We start from the raw sequence: 22,996 nt of genomic DNA on the forward strand, positions 1-22,996 counted from the left end.
GTTAACTTTTCAGCAAAAAAAGGAGTAAGTTTCTATCTCATATCATTAAAAAGTTATTAATTCCTCCGCACGTCTGTCTCAACGTGTTGAAAAAGTGCTGATGTCCACATCTTCTGCAATTTCTCTGGTAGTCAGACGACGTCCCGGATCAACGTTCGGCGTTCAGTTTGGAAATGAACGGCACATTCCACTGTTACAGGAGTTTTTGTCATGGAAAGAGGAGAGGAGGAATTCGCTCGTCGGGACGGAGCCACATGGCGCAAAGCAACGCCATGATGAAGCCTCACAGGACATGTTCTGGCATGTCCAGCTCATCCACAATTTCTCGGATAGTCACACGACTGAAAAGCCACCGAAAGCCTTCTGAAAGCCATCTCAATGATGTCCTGTGAGACCAACACGGAGGTGCTTTTGTCCTGCGCCATTCGCGGCTCTGTGGCGCATTCCTCTGCTCCTCTTTCCATGACAAAAACTCCTGTAAATGTGTGAATGTGCCGAAAAAGTGCTGATGTCCACGTCTTCTGCTATTTTTGTGGTAGTCAGACGACGTCCCGGATCAACAAAGCCTTCACTTTGGAAATGATCTGGTTGATTCAGCCTGTCGATCGGCGCTCGGAGCCGCTGTGGGCGGTCTTTAAACCGTCTGTAACACTCCTTAATCTGTGTGATCCCCATAAAATCGTCCCTGAAAGCCATCTGAATTTTCCGAATGGTGTCCACCTGGAGGTCTCTCACAGTTTCTGGAAAAATTTGATGCAGCAAAGCTCCAAATCGTTCAGACATTTTACTCGCAATAAAAATCCGACAAGTGGGGTGGACCACTGCTCACACAAAGCCTGCTCACAGGCGAATGACACAACCGACAGGCGTGAAAAAACTCACGCATGCGCACAAAGGTTCAAGCTTGGCTGATGCAATCACACGTGATTCAAATCCATATGTTTTTTGCAAAATATAAAAAAGGTCGGATAGTTTTCTAACAGACCTCGTGTGTGTGTGTATATATATATATATATATATATATATATATATATATATATATATATGTAATATTGGGGAAAATAAGTATTTGACCCCCTGTCAGTTTTGCAGGTTTTCCCACGTATAAAAGAACAGAGAGGTCTGTAATTTTTATTGTAGGTACACTTCAACTGTGAGAGACAGAATCTAAAAAAAAAAAAAAATCCAGTAAATCATATTGTATGATTTTTAAATAATTAATTTGCATTTTATTGCATGAAATAAGTATTTGACCCCCTAGAAAAACAGGGCTTAACAATTGGTACAGAAACATTTGTCTGCCATTACAGAGGTCAGACGTTTCCTGTAGTTCTTGACCAAGTTTTCACACACTGCAGCAGGGATGTTGGTCCACTCCTCCATACAGCTCTTCTCCAAATCTTTCAGGTTTGGAGTTTCAGCTCCCTCCAAAGATTTTCTATTGAGTTCAGGTCTGGAGACTGGCCAGGCCACTCCAGGACCTTGAAATGCTTCTTACGGAGCCCCTTCTTAGTTGCCCTGGCTGTGTGTTTGGGTCATTGTCATGCTGAAGACCCAGCCATGACCCATCTTCAATGCTCTTACTGAGGGAAGGAGGTTGTTTGCCAAAATCTCACAATACATGACCCCATCCATCCTCCCTTCAATACAGTGCAGTCGTCCTGTCCCCTTTACAGAAGAGCACCCCCAGAGTGTGATGTTTCCACCCCCATGCTTCACAGTTGGGATGGTTTTCTTGGGGTTGTTCTCATCCTCTAAACATGGTAAGTGGAGTCGATTCCAAAAAGCTCTATTCTGGTCTCGTGTGACCACATGACCTTCTCCCATGTCTCCTCTGGATCATCCAGATGGTCACTGGTGAACTTCATACGGGCCTGGACATGTGCTGGCTTGAGCAGGGGGACCTTGCTGCTCTGCAGGATTTTAAACCATGACAGCATCATGTGTTACTAATGTAATCTTTGTGACTGTGGTCCCAGCTCTCTTCAGGTCATTGACCAGGTCCTCCTGTGTAGTTCTGAGCTTTCTCAGAATCATCCTTACCCCACAAAGTGAGATCTTGCATGGAATCCCAGACCGAGGGAGACTGACAGTCATCTTGTGTTTCTTCCACTTTCTAATAAATAATCATAACAGTTGTTGTCTTCTACCAAGCTGCTTGCATGTTGTTCTGTAGTCCATCCCAGCCTTGTGCAGGTCTACAGTTTTGTCCCTGGTGTCCTTAGACAGCGCTTTGCTCTGAGTGTGTGAACAGGTGTCTTTTATAGAGGTAACAAGTTCAAACAGGTGCAATTAATACAGGTAAAGAATGCAGAATAAGAGGGCTTCTTAAAGAAAAATTAACAGGTCTGTGTGAGCCAGAATTCTTGCTGGTTGGTAGGTGTTCAAATACTTATTTTATGCAATAAAATGCAAATTAATTATTTAAAAATCATACAATGTGATTTTCTGCTTTTTTTTTTTTTTTTTTTTTTTTTTTTAGATTCTGTCTCTCACAGTTGAAGTGAACCTACGATAAAAATTGTTGCCTCTGCATTCTTTGTAGGTGGGAAAACCTGCAAAACTGACAGGAGGTCAAATACTTATTTTTCCCACTGTGTGTGTGTGTGTGTGTGTGTATATATATATATATATATATATATATATATATATATATATATATATATATATATATATATATATATATATATATAATACAAATAATGTATATAATGGACGCCTCATCCAATATAACTTTTCTTCATCCAATATTTCTCTATGTTGGACTCCTTACCATCCATCAATTGTTATCATCTCCACCCCCCTCCCAAATTAAGCAAACAACAAAGAGTCAGATAAATTAGATCAATTTATGAATGCTTCTAAAACGTCAGTAGCGTGCTTGTCTACCTTCTTAGTGTTTTTGGCATCCTTGGAGTTCAATATTTCTGTTATGTGTCGGACGCAGCTCGGAGAACCGACCAGCGTTTGAAGGACCCAGTATGAAATAAGCAGAGCACGGTACAAAGGCTAACTGAATTTAATACATAACAGTGATACAAAAATAACAGAAAGTGCGGTCTGGCATGGTGCGCTCCCAGCAGCGCTAACGGTCCGGAGTCAGAAGCTGTTCGGACCCAAGGACCCCGCCGACACCCCCCAGGTGGCCGCAACAAACCGAGTCTGTGAAAGAAGGAACCATTATGTGAGTCCACACTCTACACACAGAGAGAACACTTAAAGGTGTACAAACAGCAAACACTTCCTGGCTTGATTACTAATCAACTTCCCAACCTGCAGGCATGGAACATCCAGTTCACATAACTCCACTGCAGTGGAAGCTGATACATGACTAACATACAGCTCAATATAAAAAGGTGTGAGGGACACCACATTTACTGACTGTATAAATGTTAGTCACAAAATCTAACGTACCTCAGGAAGTGTGCTGACGAGCGTGAGACCTCACTCCCTCCTCTTTCACAGACCGTGCATCAAACCCTGGACGTTCTCTGCATCCACTGATGATGAGATGGCTCCCGAGACGACGATCTCACCCGTCTGGTCACAAGGTCGAGTCTCTGGCAAATACACACTGTATACTCCAGTCTTAAATGCCACCATGTTCCAATCCATATAGATGCACCTCAGCTGTGAGTCCTGACGAGCCGCAGGTGATCAGGGTGAGGTCCTGATAACCTCAGCAACACAGCCACTCAGTCCCAAATGCAAGCCACCTGGAAGGAGAAACAAAGGACAGAAACAAAAAGGCAGCCAGGCCCCCCCAGCCATATAACAATTTCCACCAGTTCTTCCTCTGTGAACTCAGCAAACCTCGCTGGCAGATGATTTTTCTGCTGTTGTTGACATGTTTGTTGCCATTTTTTCAACCAGCTTCTATCAGCTAGTTCCTGACCTTCATATGCCACACTCTGATTGGCTAGCTGTTGGCAGTAAGCTCTAACGCTATTGGTCAGTGGGAACCGATCCAATATAACTTTTGGTCCTAGCCTTTTTGGATCCTTTTGGATCCAACATAACTTTCTGGCGCCAAGCATGCTAAAATACAGGTAAATGATGGACAGAAAGGCTAATCTGTGATTGGCTATTGCAATCTGAGTGGAGAACATATATATATATAAACACGAAACTTGCAGTATCGCCCGAATATGAAAGCTGCTGACGGTTTTGTTGTCTGACCTGTTCGCTTCACCTCCATGAAGACCTTGTTAACAGATGGCCCAGTCATTAGCTGGTAAACTTTCAATCTGTGTGTTTTTTCAGATGCTGTTTAGATATTTATGGGGTATGTTAATGTCCGACTTCCTTTTTCTAATGGTATTTTTAGCATCCTGGTTTGTAATGAAAACACACGTTGTGGACCGAGTGTCATGGAAACCAGTCTGATATGGGAAAATATCAGACCGGCAATCAGCCAATCAGAGCGCGCGTAGTGTCACAGTCACATGATAAACAGTTTTATCACAGTACTGGAAGTATTATATGAATAATAGTCAGTTAAAATTCACATGCACAAAACAACCATAGCATGCCAATTTTTTTATTTTTTCCCCCCCCGGAACACATTAGTTTGGCACATCTCCATGCTGCAAAAACTGAGTTATTGCCCTGCAAGCTACTCATTGCAGTTGACCCCTTTTTTAATAGTGGATTCTACTGAAATTTATAGGTGCTCTGTCATAAAATTACATTAAACCAAGTCCCCATCTCAAACGAACCCTTCTGAATCTTCTAGGACATTTTCATATTATAAATGCATGTGCTCTTCTAATTATAGACTCCCAGCGCAAACAGCTTAATCATGCCAAAAAAGAAAGTGCAGTTGACGTCGCTGACCACGCTTCAATTTGCTGCCACCGAGCTGATTACAGACGGAAATAAAAATGTCTACACTTCACATGGGCTTTCATCCAAAGATGAGCCATTAACACGCTCCTTGTATTTATGGTCAGAGATGCGCTAAAGAAGTGAGAACATTTAAGGTTATTGGGAACGTCTCCACTCCATTGGACAGTGGAGCAGGTTTGTGTTTTTAATCTTCCTGCGGCTCCCTCGCTTCTTACAGCAAAAGTGCTCATGTCATTTATCATATTAAAAAGCAGCTCCATGACACTCATTATAAAGTACCTCCCTACAGCTCTCGCAGTACATTGTGACTCTTGACTACATCTCTCTCCACCTCAACACAGACGCATTTAAACCCAGACAGCAGCAGTGCGTTGCTGTTATCATGCCATTGTGCATTAGTGGTGCATTATGTTGCTCTAGCACGTAACGTTGTTGCAGGTGATATCAATCAATCAATCAATCAATTTTTTTTATATAGCGCCAAATCACAACAAACAGTTGCCCCAAGGCGCTTTATATTGTAAGGCAAGGCCATACAATAATTATGTAAAATCCCAACGGTCAAAACGACCCCCTGTGAGCAAGCACTTGGCTACAGTGGGAAGGAAAAACTCCCTTTTAACAGGAAGAAACCTCCAGCAGAACCAGGCTCAGGGAGGGGCAGTCTTCTGCTGAGACTGGTTGGGGCTGAGGGAGAGAACCAGGAAAAAGACATGCTGTGGAGGGGAGCAGAAATCGATCACTAATGATTAAATGCAGAGTGGTGCATACAGAGCAAAAAGAGAAAGAAACAGTGCATCATGGGAACCCCCAGCAGTCTACGTCTATAGCAGCATAACTAAGGGATGGTTCAGGGTCACCTGATCCAGCCCTAACTATAAGCTTTAGCAAAAAGGAAAGTTTTAAGCCTAATCTTAAAAGTAGAGAGGGTGTCTGTCTCCCTGATCTGAATTGGGAGCTGGTTCCACAGGAGAGGAGCCTGAAAGCTGAAGGCGCTGCCTCCCATTCTACTCTTACAAACCCTAGGAACTACAAGTAAGCCTGCAGTCTGAGAGCGAAGCGCTCTATTGGGGTGATATGGTACTACGAGGTCCCTAAGATAAGATGGGACCTGATTATTCAAAACCTTATAAGTAAGAAGAAGAATTTTAAATTCTATTCTAGAATTAACAGGAAGCCAATGAAGAGAGGCCAATATGGGTGAGATATGCTCTCTCCTTCTAGTCCCCGTCAGTACTCTAGCTGCAGAATTAATATGAAATTAAGGTCCTGTTCAGACTGGGGTTGTCAATCCACCGCCTGGAGTGCTTTGTAGCTGGATAGCATTCAGACCGGTCTTTCAAATCCAGGTCATCCTGCACTTGCTTCCAAACTCAGTCTGCCTCAAACCAAACGAGATGTGTCTGGAAGTCAGAGTGCGGGTGTGTGTGTGTTTGGCTCTGGGCATGACATTATGTGCGTGTGTGATCTGGCCGTGTTTGACACACGGAAGGAAACACACCTGCCGTATTTTCCTGAGGAGAAGGCGCCACAGGGGAAGAAGGTCGTTTGTTATCCTCATCATTGGAGCCACACTTGACTCAGCCACAGTGGAGAAGACGCTGTGGGCGCACTGACGTAATGACGCTTGTCATCATGACCCCTAAGCTAGTGAGGTTCTACCTACATTTGCGTTCAGACCTTGGTGAATCCCGCTCACAAAATGGGAAACAAACTAGTTTAAATACAATTTGAGGCATTCACATTCAGAAAAAACATATCCTGCTTGTGCTGGCATTTGGCCCAAATCCCACTTGTAGCGGAATGAAGGTTCCGGGCCCTGATTGAAAAGACGTTCCCACGAGCTTGGCTAATGGGGACTTCCACTTAGGGGAATTCCCCTTTTGGCTGACCTGATAGAGGAATGGTCTTTAGTGTGTGCCGTCCGGGTTCAATCCCACCGCCGTCCCAGCCACAAAGGTCCTACGGTCACAATCTGGCGTCACGAACAGGATGTGGGTAGTCACAGAACATGCTTAAATGCACCTGTGACTTCGGGACAAAGTCAAAAATGGTGGGGAGATATGTAGCGGGATGAAGGTCCCGGGTCCTGATTGAAAAGATGTTCCCACTAGCTTGGCTAACGGGGATTTTCCCTTTGGCTGACCTGGTAGAGGAATGGTCTTTAGTGCAAGCCGTCCGGGTTCAATCCCACCGCCGTCCCAGCCACAAAGGTCCTACGGTCACACACTGAAGCCAGACTGCCAACCCCAGTCTGAACGAAGTCTAAGTTCATATGGTTTTCAGACTCTTGGGGGAAAAGCACCTTTGTCTCCACGTGCTAGCCGACTAGAACAGACAAGAGTTTCACACAAACTGAAGCTAGCAAACATGTTACACTAAAAATTATAAAGTGGCTCTGCATTTTACCAAACAATTCCATCTTTTATTCCAAAATGTTTTTGCCACAGTTCCCGCAGACGTGGCTTAATTTTACGTACAAAACTTTGTCTGAAATAAATTCCTGCATCCTGTGAATTACTGTCAGAGGCTACAGTCGGTATGCTAACCAGTGCAATAAAGCTAACAAGTGCTCATTTACTGTCGCTGCTCTCCGCACAGCACTCAGTGTAATAAAGCAGTTTTAATGGCTCTCATTGTCGGAAGACCTGCTTAACTGTACGAGCTGAGCTGTGAAAAAGACCCCTGAGTATTTTGCCATATTTACTGGCACAGTGAGCACCCGCTTCATGACCACCACCAGTTTTTGAGGTTTGGACACACCTACTAATGGGATTGTTCAGGCAGTAAATGCACAAAACTAAAAGACAAATGGTATGCAGTATCATCAATATTTAAAAAAGACTCATGTTTATGCCTCTCTGTTTTGGTTGAGGCCACCGACTACACAAAGTTTTGGTGGACTCTGTGACCACCAGACCTTGGAAATTAAAGAAATTGACAGACAAGATCACTTTGAGCTGTGTGTCACTTCAAAACCATATTTGTTGAAAGAGACAAAGAGGAGGAAGAAATGTCTACTTACATTCATTCAAAACCCTATCTGCAGGTTTGTGTCAAATTGTAATTTGAGTTTTAGAGCAATTGAATTTAAACAATCACAAAATGAGTTTTTTTTTTCTCTCTCTCTCACAGACACCATTCACTGTGTACCTCACTCAACCATCTTCCTTGTTTTTGTTTTGCACACAGACTATATATACGAGTATACTGGACAACGCCTGGTGTGATGGGACCCACAAGGTTTCAGCCCATATAAAGCTAATACCTGTGGACCACCATGTTGGTAGCAGCGGCAGTGCCAACTTTGGCTACGTCATGAAAAACCTAGTATATATAGATAGAAATGGAACGTAGGCGGTTCTGTGTGTGATGAAAGAAGCCTAAACATGCCCCTCTCATCAAGTCTGAACCAAGCTAATATAGCAGGCTAACCTTGGTTTGGGAGCTTATTAAATCATATTTTTGGGAACTCTGTGGTGGGTCTCATTAGGATTTGCTTTGGTGTGGGCATTAAAAGTTATGAGCCACTTATTTTCTCAGCAATTGTGCATACCGATAAGGATTTGCTGTTCTCACGTTGAGGACATGGTGAAAATGAAGCGGGGAAGTTTAAGTTTCTATGGGTCTTGTTCACCAGGGGGTAAGTTGGGACCAATGGACAGATTGGGGCAGCATCTCTGATGTTGTGGTGAAGAAAGAGCTGAGCCAGAAGACAAGACTCTCAATTTATCAGTCGATTTACACTCCTATCCTCACCTATGGTCATGAACTTTGGATAAATAATAAGGTTGTGGATGCAAGCGGTGGGAATTATATTCCTCCATTTATACACCTGGACAGGGTGAGAAGTTCAACTATCTGGGAGGGGCTTGGAGTGGTGCCACTACTTGTTCACATCAAAAGGACCCAGCTGAGGTGGTTTGGAAATCTGGTAAGGATGCCCCCTGGGAGGTCTTCCAGACACGTCCTACTGGGAGGAGACCTTGAGAAAGGCCCAGGACACACTGCAGGGATGGTATCTCCCAGCTGGCTTTGGAACACCGACAAGAGTTGCAGGACCTGGCTGAGGACAGGGAAGTGTGGCATGAGCTGCTTTGTTTGCTGCCACCACAACCAGGACTTGGATAAGCAGCAGCAAATGAATGAATTTATGGAAGATTTTCAGACTAAATCTGCTACAATGAAATGATACATTTCCAATTTCAGGGACTATAATTCCTATGCCACAAGTGGCATAACTCTGGTCTCAGTCTGCATTCACTTAGCTGTGAGCAGATGTGTGAAAATCGGTTGTTTATAGCTTTCCTAAGCAAGTGTGTTTTGCCATGTGCCGTAATTATCGCGGAAAAGACAAGTTAAGTGTAGTTAAGGAACTGAGTTGGACTTAAAAAAAATTCATAGAATTTGTTCATGAAATTTGTTGACATCGAAAAACCTAGTCATGTTTTCTCTTTTTCTTTTTTTCCAAGTGCTGGTTTTTCAACACTTAAATTTTATGTTAAAACAATGGGCAACAGTTTGCTTGAAGGTATCATCATAATAGTGACATGGCACTGTCATAACTGTTACATGACAGTCATGAAGTTACCATAAACATTATGTCAATGTCATAAATGTTTGACTGCTGTCATTCAGTGCTATTCGGTTTTTGTAATGACAAGTTGACATTTTTTGGGTTGATTTGTAAAATTTGTCTTTAATAAGCCAAAAACGTGATCCATTATGGGTCCTCGAATGATTGAATTCAATCTTTTACTGAAATGACAACAGTCTATTTCCATGTCTTGACTTGTACTAACAGATTAGTTTAAAAGTAGGAAGTTTCTAGACATCCAGCTTTTCACTGATGCAAGGCAATCTTGTAAGGATTTTATGTGGATGAGATTACCAGCAGTTGTCTGCATGTATAACTGAGTATCATCAGCATAGCAATGAAAGGTAATCCCAAAATGCTGCAATATGTGCCCAAGTGGTGCTATATAAAGAGAGAAAAGCAGGGGGCCTAACACAGACCCCTATGGAACCCCAAATGTCATGTCACTAAGGTTAGAGGTAGTGTTGCTGTACAAATGAGAAAACAATGACAAAAACAACGAGAACGACTGGTCAGGTATGATGTCAACCATGCAAGGGCACTCCCAGTAATCACAAAGTGATTTTCCAGCCTATCGAGCAGAAAATGATGATCCACTGTATCAAATGCAGCACTGAGATCTAACAGCAGCAGAATCATAGTGGTGTCCGAATTCATTGCAAGCAGAAGATCAGTCACCACTTTAGTGAGAGCCGTCTCTGTGGAATGATATTTTCTAAAAGCAGCCTGCAGTGGCTCAAAGAGATTATTCTCAGTAAGATAGTCTACAAGCTGCTATGACACCACTTTTTCCAGAGTTTTAGAGCAAAATAATAGATTTGATATCGGCCGATAATTTTTCAATCCACTAGGGCCAAGATTAGATTTCTTAAGTAATGATAATATTAAGCAATATTAACATTGGTTCATAAATGTTATGTACCATTTACGTATTTTATCGTATTTTTTTTTCATTGGTATAAACAAAATCTATTTGTGGTCCAGACCTGTAGTCATAGTCGCGCAGTTAGTCTGCTGTCATTCAAACCTGAGTGTTCTGTAATTTATTGTTTCATTATTTTGAATTAATTTAATCCTGTTTAACCCTAATCAGCACACCTGGAGTCCATGGACCCCGAAAGGGTACAATGCTAAATGCTAAAATATACATTTTTAATTGGTTTCCTGCCAAATCCTTTTATGTATTCCTCACACTATATGTCCACTTAATAAATCCATTATGTTTTAGGAAAAATATCTAGGAATATTTTCAAAATGTAAATATTCCTTCTGGGGTCCACACAGGCCCCAGGACTATTAGACACTTGACCATAAGTAAATGTGTTTTGAAGCTGTGTATGATGTTCCCTATAAATATTTCTTCTTTGCAACATTCAAACATTGTTATTCCTCTCCTATATTTACAGGTTGGAGTGAAAAAATTGCAAGAGTAAATAAAAATGGAAAGATACACACCTGCAGAAGCTCTAACATGAATTCTAGAATCCTCAAGTGATGATGATGGACATAGTGAAAAAGCTGACAAGAAAATACACCAAACATACAGTGCATGTGGAAGTCGTGTGCAAAACTCACTCAACAACACCAAGCATCATGTGTGATGAGTGCATGCAAATAGAGTGAGAGAGAGAAGGTGAATCATGCTGCATTTCTTGTGCATGTGGTACATGTGTGCTATAAAGCAGGGGTGCACATAACTGGTGCTCATCATGCTCGCGTGTGCTAAAAATCATTGATGCACAGTAGACAGCACAGAGGGAAAACACTTTTCCTACAATCTGTCATTGCTTTCCTCTTATGAAGTGCTTCCCTTGTGTTTTCTGCTGCACATCATTTATTTTTAGCACACACAAGCACCATGAGTACCAGTTATGTGCATGCCTAGCTATAAGGACATTTTTTTATCATTACCCAGAAGTAACTGCATTATTACATGAGCTTCTATTGATGAAGGTGAATGTAAGTATCACAGTTTTGTAATCAGGTTGCATGTGTGCTGTGAGTGTTGTGCTGTCTTGGTCCTGTGCTCCACCTCTGCTCCCCCTCCCCTCCTGTCTCTTCTGGCACTGCATCACGGAGTTGATTGGCACACCTGTCTTCAGTCAACCACCTGCTGTATTTAAACCCTGGTTCTTCCACGTCACAGATGCCCGAAACTCAGTTCACCTTGCGTGGTATTCTGGCCTCGGTATTTCCTTTTGTTGTTCCTAGTGTTTGAATTTTTGGACTTTCCTAAATGCTCTTTCTTGTGCCTCCAGATTCCTCTGCTCTCAGCTTTGTTTGCAGCCGCCTGGTCCTGGCTCCTCTGTCGCCTGCCTGGGAAGATTCCACTACGCTGTGGTCCGGTCGGCTCTTCCATCGTCCCCTCTGATCACAGTATTATCATTTACCTTGTGTTACAATACATTCATACCTTTTTCTTCCTACTCATTCTGTGCTTCCTGCATATTGAGTCCATTTACCGGTTTTCTGGTTCTGACCTTAAAAGTGAGTGCATTTTAATTAACACTTTCTAGATTAAATTTTCATATAATTGATCTTCTGTAGGTTAAGGTTTAGGTTAAGATTGTGGTTATCAGAAAGTGTTGATGCAAGCTTTAATTTTCCTAATGTTGCATTCAGTTGTTTCTTAACCCTCTGGGGCCGTATATGATGGCTGGGACCAAGCTTTACTAAATTATAAATAACTTTTTAATGATATGAGAGGGGGAGCTTGGAGTCGAGCCACTGCTCCTCCACGTCGAAAGGAGTAAGTTGAGGTGGCTCGGGCATCTTTTCCAGATGCCCCCTGGACACCTCGCTGGACAGGTGTTCTGGGCACGTCCCACTGGGAGGAGGCCCCGGGGAAGACCCAGGACACGCTGGAGGGACTACATCTCTCGACTGGCTTGGGAATGCCTTGGGGTTCCCCCGGAGGAGCTGGGGGAGGTGTGTGTGGATCGGGAGGTCTGGGCGGCTTTGCTTGAGCTGCTGCCCCCGCGACCCGACTCCGGATAAAGCAGAAGAAGATGGATGGATGGATGGATGATATGAGATAGAAACGTACTCTTTTTTTTTTTTTTTTGCTGAAAAACTAACTTTGCGGACTTTCGAACCACCGTCAGCCATCTTTGTACTCCTCATAGAAGCTGTGTGATGACGTGCACAATGTAAGTGCCCAATCGGAATTGGTTCACCGTCATATGGTTTTCCAAAATCCAATCGTAGGTCAGATTTACCTCACGTGATAAACCAAAGATCATTTCAGGTGTGATATCTTACTAGTTGGCCCGTTTCAATAGCCCCCTAACTCCTCCAATGCGCCCTGCACCATTACGCACCGCGAAAGTAAAAGCAGACGGAGAGCCTCGCATGACAATCTCACGTGCTCAAACAAAGCATGTGTAACTATCAGGATTGCTCCACTAGTTTGCATTTGAATGTTACTGGATTACTCTGTGGCTTTCTCTGTCTGGCATAAAACACTGTTTATCATATCAATGGGGTGAGGGAGAGGGACCGCTCCTCAGACCGGAGCATAAACCCATAGACCATTTTGTATATATTGTTCAAAATGTGCATTTGTGTTTATTGTTTGAACTTTTTGTTGTATATTCTTTCACAAAAGACCTCAAATTACCTTTATAAAGTGTCAAAACAGTTATTATAGTTTGCTGTGTGTTTTGAATAATTATGTGTGGAAAATTATTTTTCAATTTACTTTTTTCCTTTGTTATTTTTGACTGTAAACCTTTATTACACTTCTTCAACATAAATGCAAAAAATAAAAATAAACAGTTCAGTCACATTTTAATGCAATATTCCTGTGCATGGATCGCTGCAACACTGGTCTCATGACGTGTCCTGATGGGAATTAACGCTACAATTTCAGTTGTAATATAATTGCAAAGTAACCACACAGCCTAAAATCATTCATTTAAGATCAGATATTTATTTATTAGACATGGATAAGCCTTTGTCACCAGGGGGACGGGGTGTAATTTAAGATGAACATCTCATGGCAGAACAACTTAAAACGCGTATTCATTCATTCTTCCCCATCAGACTCACCTGTTCTCTTCCTGCAGCCATGAGAGGTCACATTCTATAAATCTATTTACATGGTGAACCAGATGACTTCCTCATTTCAGCACCCGGGCCTGGTGCTCTCGGGTGAAATAAAACGGCAATAAAAGCACTCATTTGTTCCCATTTGCTGGCTTTAGCAAGTCTCTCTGTGCATGCTGTTAAATTTAGAGAGCTTTACCCAGTGAAAACTGGCTTTCGTCAGGGATATGTTCCAGCTAATACGCTGTTCAGTGCACACATGGACTGGGTGTTGGGCATTGTGGTGGAAACCAATACCTGAGGCGCCTATGTTGGTGCGGAAAGGACTTCACGAACAATGCTGTTATCTTTGTGGAACCAATCAGCTGGGGCACTTGAGAAGCTGAGTGAGAAATCAACGTGTGTTGGTTTACCGTTGTCCTGGATCAAGACGAAAACTCAGGATTTCAATGACTTCCTAAGCTTGTCCATAAGAATTGTATTTGTATGTGGTGAAAGTGTCAGACTTGCAGAGACATTCAGTTATTCACCACCTTAGGGGAGGTGATGGTCTAGTGGTTAAGGCGTTGGGCTTGAGACCAGAGGATCCTTGGTTAAAATTCCAGCCTGACTGTAAAATCACTAAGGGCCCTTGGGCAAGTCCCTGAATCTCCTAGTTGCTTCCGGTGTGTAGTAAGTACCTTGCATGGCAGCAGCCTCACATTGGGATGAATGTGAGGCATTGATGTGTAAAGCACTTTGAGCGTCTCATGCAGATGGAAAACGCTATATAAATGCAGTCCATTCACTTATCTGATTTGTGACATTCATATCTCTCAGTCCTATACCTTTGAGTTCAAGAGATGCCATGCAGTCACTGGACAAATTGTTTAGCTATGCGAACATGTCTGCAAGAGAATGAAGACCCAAATCTTTAGGATTGTGGTGCTTCTTGTCTTACTGTGTGATTGTGAGATTTATATGCAAGCCAGAAACCTTAAGGTGCCTTGATACTTGCACAAATTTGATCCCTGCACTGGCACGTAATTTAGCACGTGATGAGTAAACTCCTCATAAATATGATGAGGACTGCTTTCTTCCATTTGCGAAATATAGCAAAGATTCGTCCCATCCTGTCTATGGCTGATGCTGAGACTTTGATTCATGCATTTGTCTCTTCTAGATTAAGGCAGTCCAGGATTAGGGTCTTCAGCTGGCTCAAAACGCTGCTGCCAGACTCTTGACACAAAGCAGAAAGTTTGACCACATTAAACCCGTTTTGGCGTCCCTGCACTGGCTTCCTGTTCCTGCAAGATTGGATTTTAAAGTACTGTTATTAGGTTATAAAATCGTTCATGGACTTGCACCTCCCTATCTGGCTGACCTGGTAAGCCCTTATGTACCAGCTCGGGCCCTGCGTTCTCAGGGTGCAGGACTTCTGTGTGTTCCCAGGGTGAATAAAAAGCTTTCTCCTACCGTGCCCCAGCTCTGTGGAACGATCTCCCAGCACACATTCGGCAGTCGGATACTGTGGAGATTTTTAAGTCACGTTTAAAGACTCATTTGTTTTATCATTAGTATTATGAAGTGTTTTTATTCTTGTATTCTTTTATGGTTGTCTTTCTTTTATGGTCGTTTTTTTTTTTATTGTGTTTTAAATTTTTTAACTGTTTTTTTGTGTGAAGCGCCTTGAGATGATTTTATCGTGAATTGGCGCTATATAAATTAATAAATTTGAAATTTGAAATTTAAATTGTTCTCAGCTGTCTGTGAACTGTGCACAGCTGTGTGCCAGTGTGCAAAGAAGATTTTGAAATGTTCAAAATAGCTTTTTGCAAATACTGAAGGTCAGTGCGTGTCATTGCGCGCACAGTTTAGGATGAGTTTACTCATTGATATGCAAGATTCCGTGCCAGTGTGGGGATCAAATTCATCCAAGTGTCAAGGTGCGTCCATCTAATGATAGGCATTGGCATGACGAATTGCATGCCAGCGCGGAGCCAAAATTTGTGCAAGAGTCAAGGTGCCTTAAGTTAAGGCTCATTGTCACTATCATGTGAAGTGGCTGATGCTGCCCAATGTAGCAGATTCTCAAAAATCTCTGAAATGCCAACGAAGGCTCATTCCAGGGGTCCAAATTTCCTGCCATCATTGCAGGCCGATGCACCTCAGCGAAGGATTAGACCTCCGTCTAGTGGATTTTTATTTTGTTTTAGCACTGTTGTCGTGCGTTGCCTGTGCTGCTCCACAGCCTGTCCAGTGGATTTTTATTTTTATTTTATTTTTTAGCACTGTTGTTGTGCGTTACCTGTGCTGCTCCACAGCCTGTCTAGTGGATTTTTATTTTGTTTTAGCACTGTTGTTGTGCGTTACCTGTGCTGCTCCACAGCCTGTCTAGTGGATTTTTATTTTGTTTTAGCACTGTTGTCGTGCGTTACCTGTGCTGCTCCACAGCCTGTCTAGTGGATTTTTATTTTGTTTTAGCACTGTTGTTGTGCGTTACCTGTGCTGCTCCACAGCCTGTCTAGTGGATTTTTATTTTGTTTAGCACTGTTGTCGTGCGTTACCTGTGCTGCTCCACAGCCTGTCTAGTGGATTTTTATTTTTATTTTATTTTTTAGCACTGTTGTCGTGCGTTACCTGTGCTGCTCCACAGCCTGTCTAGTTGATTTTTATTTTATTTTAGCACTGTTGTCGTGTGTTACCTGTGCTGCTCCACAGCCTGTCTAGTGGATTTTTATTTTATTTTAGCACTGTTGTCGTGCGTTACCTGTGCTGCTCCACAGCCTGTCTAGTGGATTTTTATTTTGTTTTAGCACTGTTGTCGTGCGTTGCCTGTGCTGCTCCACAGCCTGTCCAGTGGATTTTTATTTTTATTTTATTTTTTAGCACTGTTGTTGTGCGTTACCTGTGCTGCTCCACAGCCTGTCTAGTGTCGGATTCCCTGTTTGGGAATCCGCTAGCTTAGCATAGCTACTAGCTCTTAGCCGTTTTAGCATGGCGGCTTCTCCTGTCTCTCCTGCACTTTTCTGCTCTGGTTGTGAAATGTTTAGTTATTCCTCGGCCTCTTTTAGCAGTAACGGTACTTGTAATAAGTGCAGCTTATTCGTAGCTTTGGAGGCCAGGCTGGGCGAATTGGAGGCTCGGCTCCGCACCGTGGAAAATTCTACAGCTAACCAGGCCCCTGTAGTCGGTGCGGACCAAGGTAGCTTAGCCGCCGTTAGTTCCCCCCTGGCAGACCCCGTGCAGTCGGGAAGGCAGGCTGACTGGGTGACTGTGAGGAGGAAGCGTAGCCCTAAACAGAAGCCCCGTGTACACCGTCAACCCGTTCACATCTCTAACCGTTTTTCCCCACTCGACGATACACTCGCCGAGGATCAAACTCTGGTTATTGGCGACTCTGTTTTGAGAAATGTGAAGTTAGCGACACCAGCAACCATTGTCAATTGTCTTCCGGGGGCCAGAGCAGGCGACATCGAAGGACATTTGAAATTGCTGGCTAAGGCTAAGCGTAAATTTGGTAAAATTGTAATTCACGTCGGCAGTAATGACACTCGGTTACGCCAATCGGAGGTCACTAAAATTAACATTGAATCGGTGTGTAACTTTGCAAAAACAATGTCGGACTCTGTTGTTTTCTCTGGGCCCCTCCCCAATCAGACCGGGAGTGACATGTTTAGCCGCATGTTCTCCTTGAATTGCTGGCTGTCTGAGTGGTGTCCAAAAAATGAGGTGGGCTTCATTGATAATTGGCAAAGCTTCTGGGGAAAACCTGGTCTTGTTAGGAGAGACGGCATCCATCCCACTTTAGAGGGAGCAGCTCTCATTTCTAGAAATCTGGCCAATTTTTTGGGATCCTCCAAACTGTGACTGTCTAGCGTTGGGACCAGGAGGCAGAGCTGTGGTCTTATACACCTCTCTGCAGCTTCTCTCCCCCTGCCATCCCCTCATTACCCCATCCCCATAGAGACGGTGCCTGCTCCCAGACCACCAATAACTAGCAAAAATCTATTTAAGCATAAAAATTCAAAAAGAAAAAATAATATAGCACCTTCAATTGCACCACAGACTAAAACAGTTAAATGTGGTCTATTAAACATTAGGTCTCTTTCTTCTAAGTCCCTGTTGGTAAATGATATAATAATTGATCAACGTATTGATTTATTCTGCCTAACAGAAACTTGGTTACAGCAGGATGAATATGTTAGTTTAAATGAGTCAACACCCCCGAGTCACACTAACTGTCAGAATGCTCGTAGCACGGGCCGGGGCGGAGGATTAGCAGCAATCTTCCATTCCAGCTTATTAATTAATCAAAAACCTAGACAGAGCTTTAATTCATTTGAAAGCTTGTATCTTAGTCTTGTCCATCCAAATTGGAAGTCCCAAAAACCAGTTTTATTTGTTATTATCTATCGTCCACCTGGTCGTTACTGTGAGTTTCTCTGTGAATTTTCAGACCTTTTGTCTGACTTAGTGCTTAGCTCAGATAAGATAATTATAGTGGGCGACTTTAACATCCACACAGATGCTGAGAATGACAGCCTCAACACTGCATTTAATCTATTATTAGACTCTATCGGCTTTGCTCAAAAAGTAAATGAGTCCACCCACCACTTTAATCATATTTTAGATCTTGTTCTGACTTATGGTATGGAAATAGAAGACTTAACAGTATTCCCTGAAAACTCCCTTTTGTCTGATCATTTTTAATAACATTTACATTTACCCTGATGGACTACCCTGCAGTGGGGAATAAGTTTCATTACACTAGAAGTCTTTCAGAAAGCGCTGTAACTAGGTTTAAGGATATGATTCCTTCTTTATGTTCTCTAATGTCATATACCAACACAGAGCAGAGTAGCTACCTAAACTCTGTAAGGGAGTTAGAGTATCTTGTCAATAGTTTTACATCCTCATTGAAGACAACTTTGGATGCTGTAGCTCCTCTGAAAAAGAGAGCTTTAAATCAGAAGTGTCTGACTCCGTGGTATAACTCACAAACTCGTAGCTTAAAGCAGATAACCCGTAAGTTGGAGAGGAAATGGCGTCTCACTAATTTAGAAGATCTTCACTTAGCCTGGAAAAAGAGTTTGTTGCTCTATAAGAAAGCCCTTCGTGAAGCTAGGACATCTTTCTACTCATCACTAATTGAAGAAAATAAGAACAACCCCAGGTTTCTTTTCAGCACTGTAGCCAGGCTGACAAAGAGTCAGAGCTCTATTGAGCTGAGTATTCCATTAACTTTAACTAGTAATGACTTCATGACTTTCTTTGCTAACAAAATTTTGACTATTAGAGAAAAAATTACTCATAACCATCCCAAAGATGTATCGTTATCTTTGGCTGCTTTCAGTGATGCCGGTATTTGGTTAGACTCTTTCTCTCCGATTGTTCTGTCTGAGTTATTTTCATTAGTTACTTCATCCAAACCATCAACATGCTTATTAGACCCCATTCCTGCCAGGCTACTCAAGGAAGTCCTACCATTATTTAATGCTTCAATCTTAAATATGATCAATCTATCTTTGTTAGTTGGTTATGTACCACAGGCCTTTAAGGTGGCAGTAATTAAACCATTACTTAAAAAGCCATCACTTGACCCAGCTATCTTAGCTAATTATAGGCCAATCTCCAACCTTCCTTTTCTCTCAAAGATTCTTGAGAGGGTAGTTGTAAAACAGCTAACTGATCACCTGCAGAGGAATGGTCTATTTGAAGAGTTTCAGTCAGGTTTTAGAATTCATCATAGTACAGAAACAGCATTAGTGAAGGTTACAAATGATCTTCTTATGGCTTCGGACAGTGGACTTATCTCTGTGCTTGTTCTGTTGGACCTCAGTGCTGCTTTTGATACTGTTGACCATAAAATTTTATTACAGAGATTAGAGCATGTCATAGGTATTAAAGGCATTGCGCTGCGGTGGTTTGAATCATATTTGTCTAATAGATTACAGTTTGTTCATGTAAATGGGGAATCTTCTTCACAGACTAAAGTTAATTATGGAGTTCCACAAGGTTCTGTGCTAGGACCAATTTTATTCACTTTATACATGCTTCCCTTGGGCAGTATTATTAGACGGTATTGCTTAAATTTTCATTGTTACGCAGATGATACCCAGCTTTATCTATCCATGAAGCCAGAGGATACACACCAATTAGCTAAACTGCAGGATTGTCTTACAGACATAAAGACATGGATGACCTCTAATTTCCTGCTTTTAAACTCAGATAAAACTGAAGTTATTGTACTTGGCCCCACAAATCTTAGAAGCATGGTGTCTAACCAGATCGTTACTCTGGATGGCATTTCCCTGATCTCTGGTAATACTGTGAGAAATCTTGGAGTTATTTTTGATCAGGATATGTCATTCAAAGCGCATATTAAACAAATATGTAGGACTGCCTTTTTGCATTTACGCAATATCTCTAAAATCAGAAAGGTCTTGTCTCAGAGTGATGCTGAAAAACTAATTCATGCATTTGTTTCCTCTAGGCTGGACTATTGTAATTCATTATTATCAGGTTGTCCTAAAAGTTCCCTAAAAAGCCTTCAGTTGGTTCAGAATGCTGCAGCTAGAGTACTGACGGGGACTAGCAGGAGAGAGCATATCTCACCCGTGTTGGCCTCCCTTCATTGGCTTCCTGTTAATGCTAGAATAGAATTTAAAATTCTTCTTCTTACTTATAAGGTTTTGAATAATCAGGTCCCATCTTATCTTAGGGACCTCATAGTACCATATTACCCCATTAGAGCGCTTCGCTCTCAGACTGCGGGCTTACTTGTAGTTCCTAGGGTTTGTAAGAGTAGAATGGGAGGCAGAGCCTTCAGCTTTCAGGCTCCTCTCCTGTGGAACCAGCTCCCAATTCAGATCAGGGAGACAGATACCCTCTCTACTTTTAAGATTAGGCTTAAAACTTTCCTTTTCGCTAAGGCTTATAGTTAGGGCTGGATCGGGTGACCCTGGACCATCCCTTGGTTATGTTGCTTTAGACGTAGACTGTGTTTCATAATTATTGTATGGCCTTGCCTTGCAATGTGGAGCGCCTTGGGGCAACTGTTTGTTGTGATTTGGCGCTATACAAGAAAAAAGTTGAAGTTGAAGTTGAAGTTTCGTTGTGCATGAACCAGCAGGCAGGTATCTCAGTCTTCAAGACCCCCAGCGGCTGCAGAAAGCCAAGGGGATGCCAATTTTTCACGTGGCTGCAGAAGATGTATTGTTACTTTTGATGGGTGGGGATGGACTAGTTGTCTGCCTGGGTGGTTGCCATCCAGGACCAAAGATTCCATAGTGATTGCATAGTCTAGTGGGTGGGCAATGATGTGCCATAAAGGGCCGAGACACTGCAGGTTTTCCGTGCAACCAGTCACCTCAGCAGGTGATTTCATTAATGATCAGGTGTCTCAGCAGGTGATTTCATTGACAACCAGGTGTTTATGTTCAGAGGAGAAGCTCATCAGCAACCCACCTGCTGAGGTGAATGGTTGCATGGAAAACCTGCAGTGTCTCGGCCCTCAATGCCCACCCCTGTGGATGCAGGTATGTTTGGCACCAGCCAAGCTTTGTGGCCTCATTTGACCTTGAAAAACAGGCGAAGACTTCTGCACAGAATGCTTGCTGTTTCTGGCTGAATGCTGTTTGGAGAGAACGTGAACGACACCAGCACCACCGAAGGAAACAATGCAGGTGTAATAAGGTAATTTAGCAGGAGCACTTCCATAAAGATGGTGAGTGGATCCGCGTGCACTGGATGATGATGATGACAAGCACAGCTGCAAATGCAAATATGCAGAATCCTTTGGCTTGGCAGAAAATGATCATCTGGATGATGGTTTGTGCTCCTTCGGTTCTGCTTTGATGGATCTGCCAACTGGGTGTTCAAACTGTGTTTGTGTTCTGGGAAGAAAAACATTGAAGATCATCCATTGTTGTTTCCTAATGAAGTGTAGCATCAGTGTGTCAATTGAGAAATAGCATATTCATCTCATCTAAGGAGCACTTTCAAGTTGGAAAACAACTTTTCCAATAGTGGCACAGAGAGCTTCAGGTGCACTGTGGCGAGATGTTTTTGTAATATCACATTACAGCACCATGTTGTGAAATAAAAGTTTGGTTCATGAAAAAGTTCACCGTCCCAGCGTAGTTATGGAGAAGTGCTCCAATGACCTCAAACATTTGGAAGCCATTGTCCATCTGGTTGAGACTGAAACGAGACCATCATGACCGATAAACTCAACTGAACTCATGTTCTTTAAATGCCATTCGAGAACCTATTCACAAAAAAAAAAAAAAACAATAAATAACAGAATGCTATGATGAAATGTAATGCATCCTGGTCCGTCTTTGTGGGTTCCCATCCAAAAAAAACCCACTCATTTTGCCCTCCAATGTGGGTTCAGAGAGTCTGAGGTGTAGATTCACACCCCCGAGAGGTGGTCAGGGACTACACCAGGACTGATGGGATCCGGTGACGCTTTAGGAAAACATGGTGTTGAAGTGGATGGGAACACTAACACGTTCAGACAGTTGTGTTGAGAAGCCCTCAAAGGAACGGCTGCCGTGCAACGCTGCTACTGCAAAAGAGGTGATGAGCAGTGCAAGAAAAGACTACAAATTAGACAAACTTATAAAACCATGTAGATATATATACTGTGTGTGTGTGTGTGTGTGTGTGTGTGTGTGTGTGTGTGTGTGTGTGTGTGTGTGTGTGTGTGTGTGTGTGTGTGTGTGTGTGTGTGTGTGTGTGTGTGTGTGTGTGTATTAGGGGTGTCACGATGCGGTACATATTTGGTATTTGTGTTTAGACATCACGGTTCGGTGCAGTAACTTTAATCTGTGCTCACCTGAGCTGCTGTCACACACATTAGCAATGTGAGACAAAGTCTAAATGTAAACTTTCTTTTTTCATGAAATGTTTATGAACTGATCACATCCTGTCATTCACGTTGGGATGATTTTACTGTGCGGCACGTTGTTTTTTTCCGACTTGTAGAACCATAACTTACCCATGTTACATTTGTTTGTGTTTATTTGCAAAGATGACATCATCTCATAAAACCTTACAAGGTACAGATTTGGGGCAGCATGGTGGCTTAGTGGTTAGCACAGTTGCCTCACAGGAAGAAGGATTGTGGGTTCAATTCCTAGCTGTGGTCTTTTTTTTTTTTTGTGCAGTTTGCATGTTCTCCACATGTTTGCCTGGGATCCCTCCAGTGCTCTGGCTTCCTCCCACATCCAAAGACATGCAGGTTAGATGAAATGGAAACTCTAAATTAGGTGTGCATGCAGGTGTGAATGTGTTTGTCTGTATGTGGCCCTGCGACAGACTGGGATCCTATCCAGCCCCACCCTTTATTTTTGATACTTCTGTCACAAAATGAGTCACCTTTTTCGAAAGTGTTTTATTTTATTTTACTTTTTCTAACCCTCTCCCTTTCCCATAACCCAAACCACAACCCTCCACATCACCCTGCATTTTGTGCTCCCATCACAAATTTAATTCATGCTCCTTTCACAAAAATGT

Source organism: Thalassophryne amazonica, chromosome 16, assembly GCF_902500255.1.
Source record: "Thalassophryne amazonica chromosome 16, fThaAma1.1, whole genome shotgun sequence".
NCBI lineage: Eukaryota > Metazoa > Chordata > Actinopteri > Batrachoidiformes > Batrachoididae > Thalassophryne > Thalassophryne amazonica.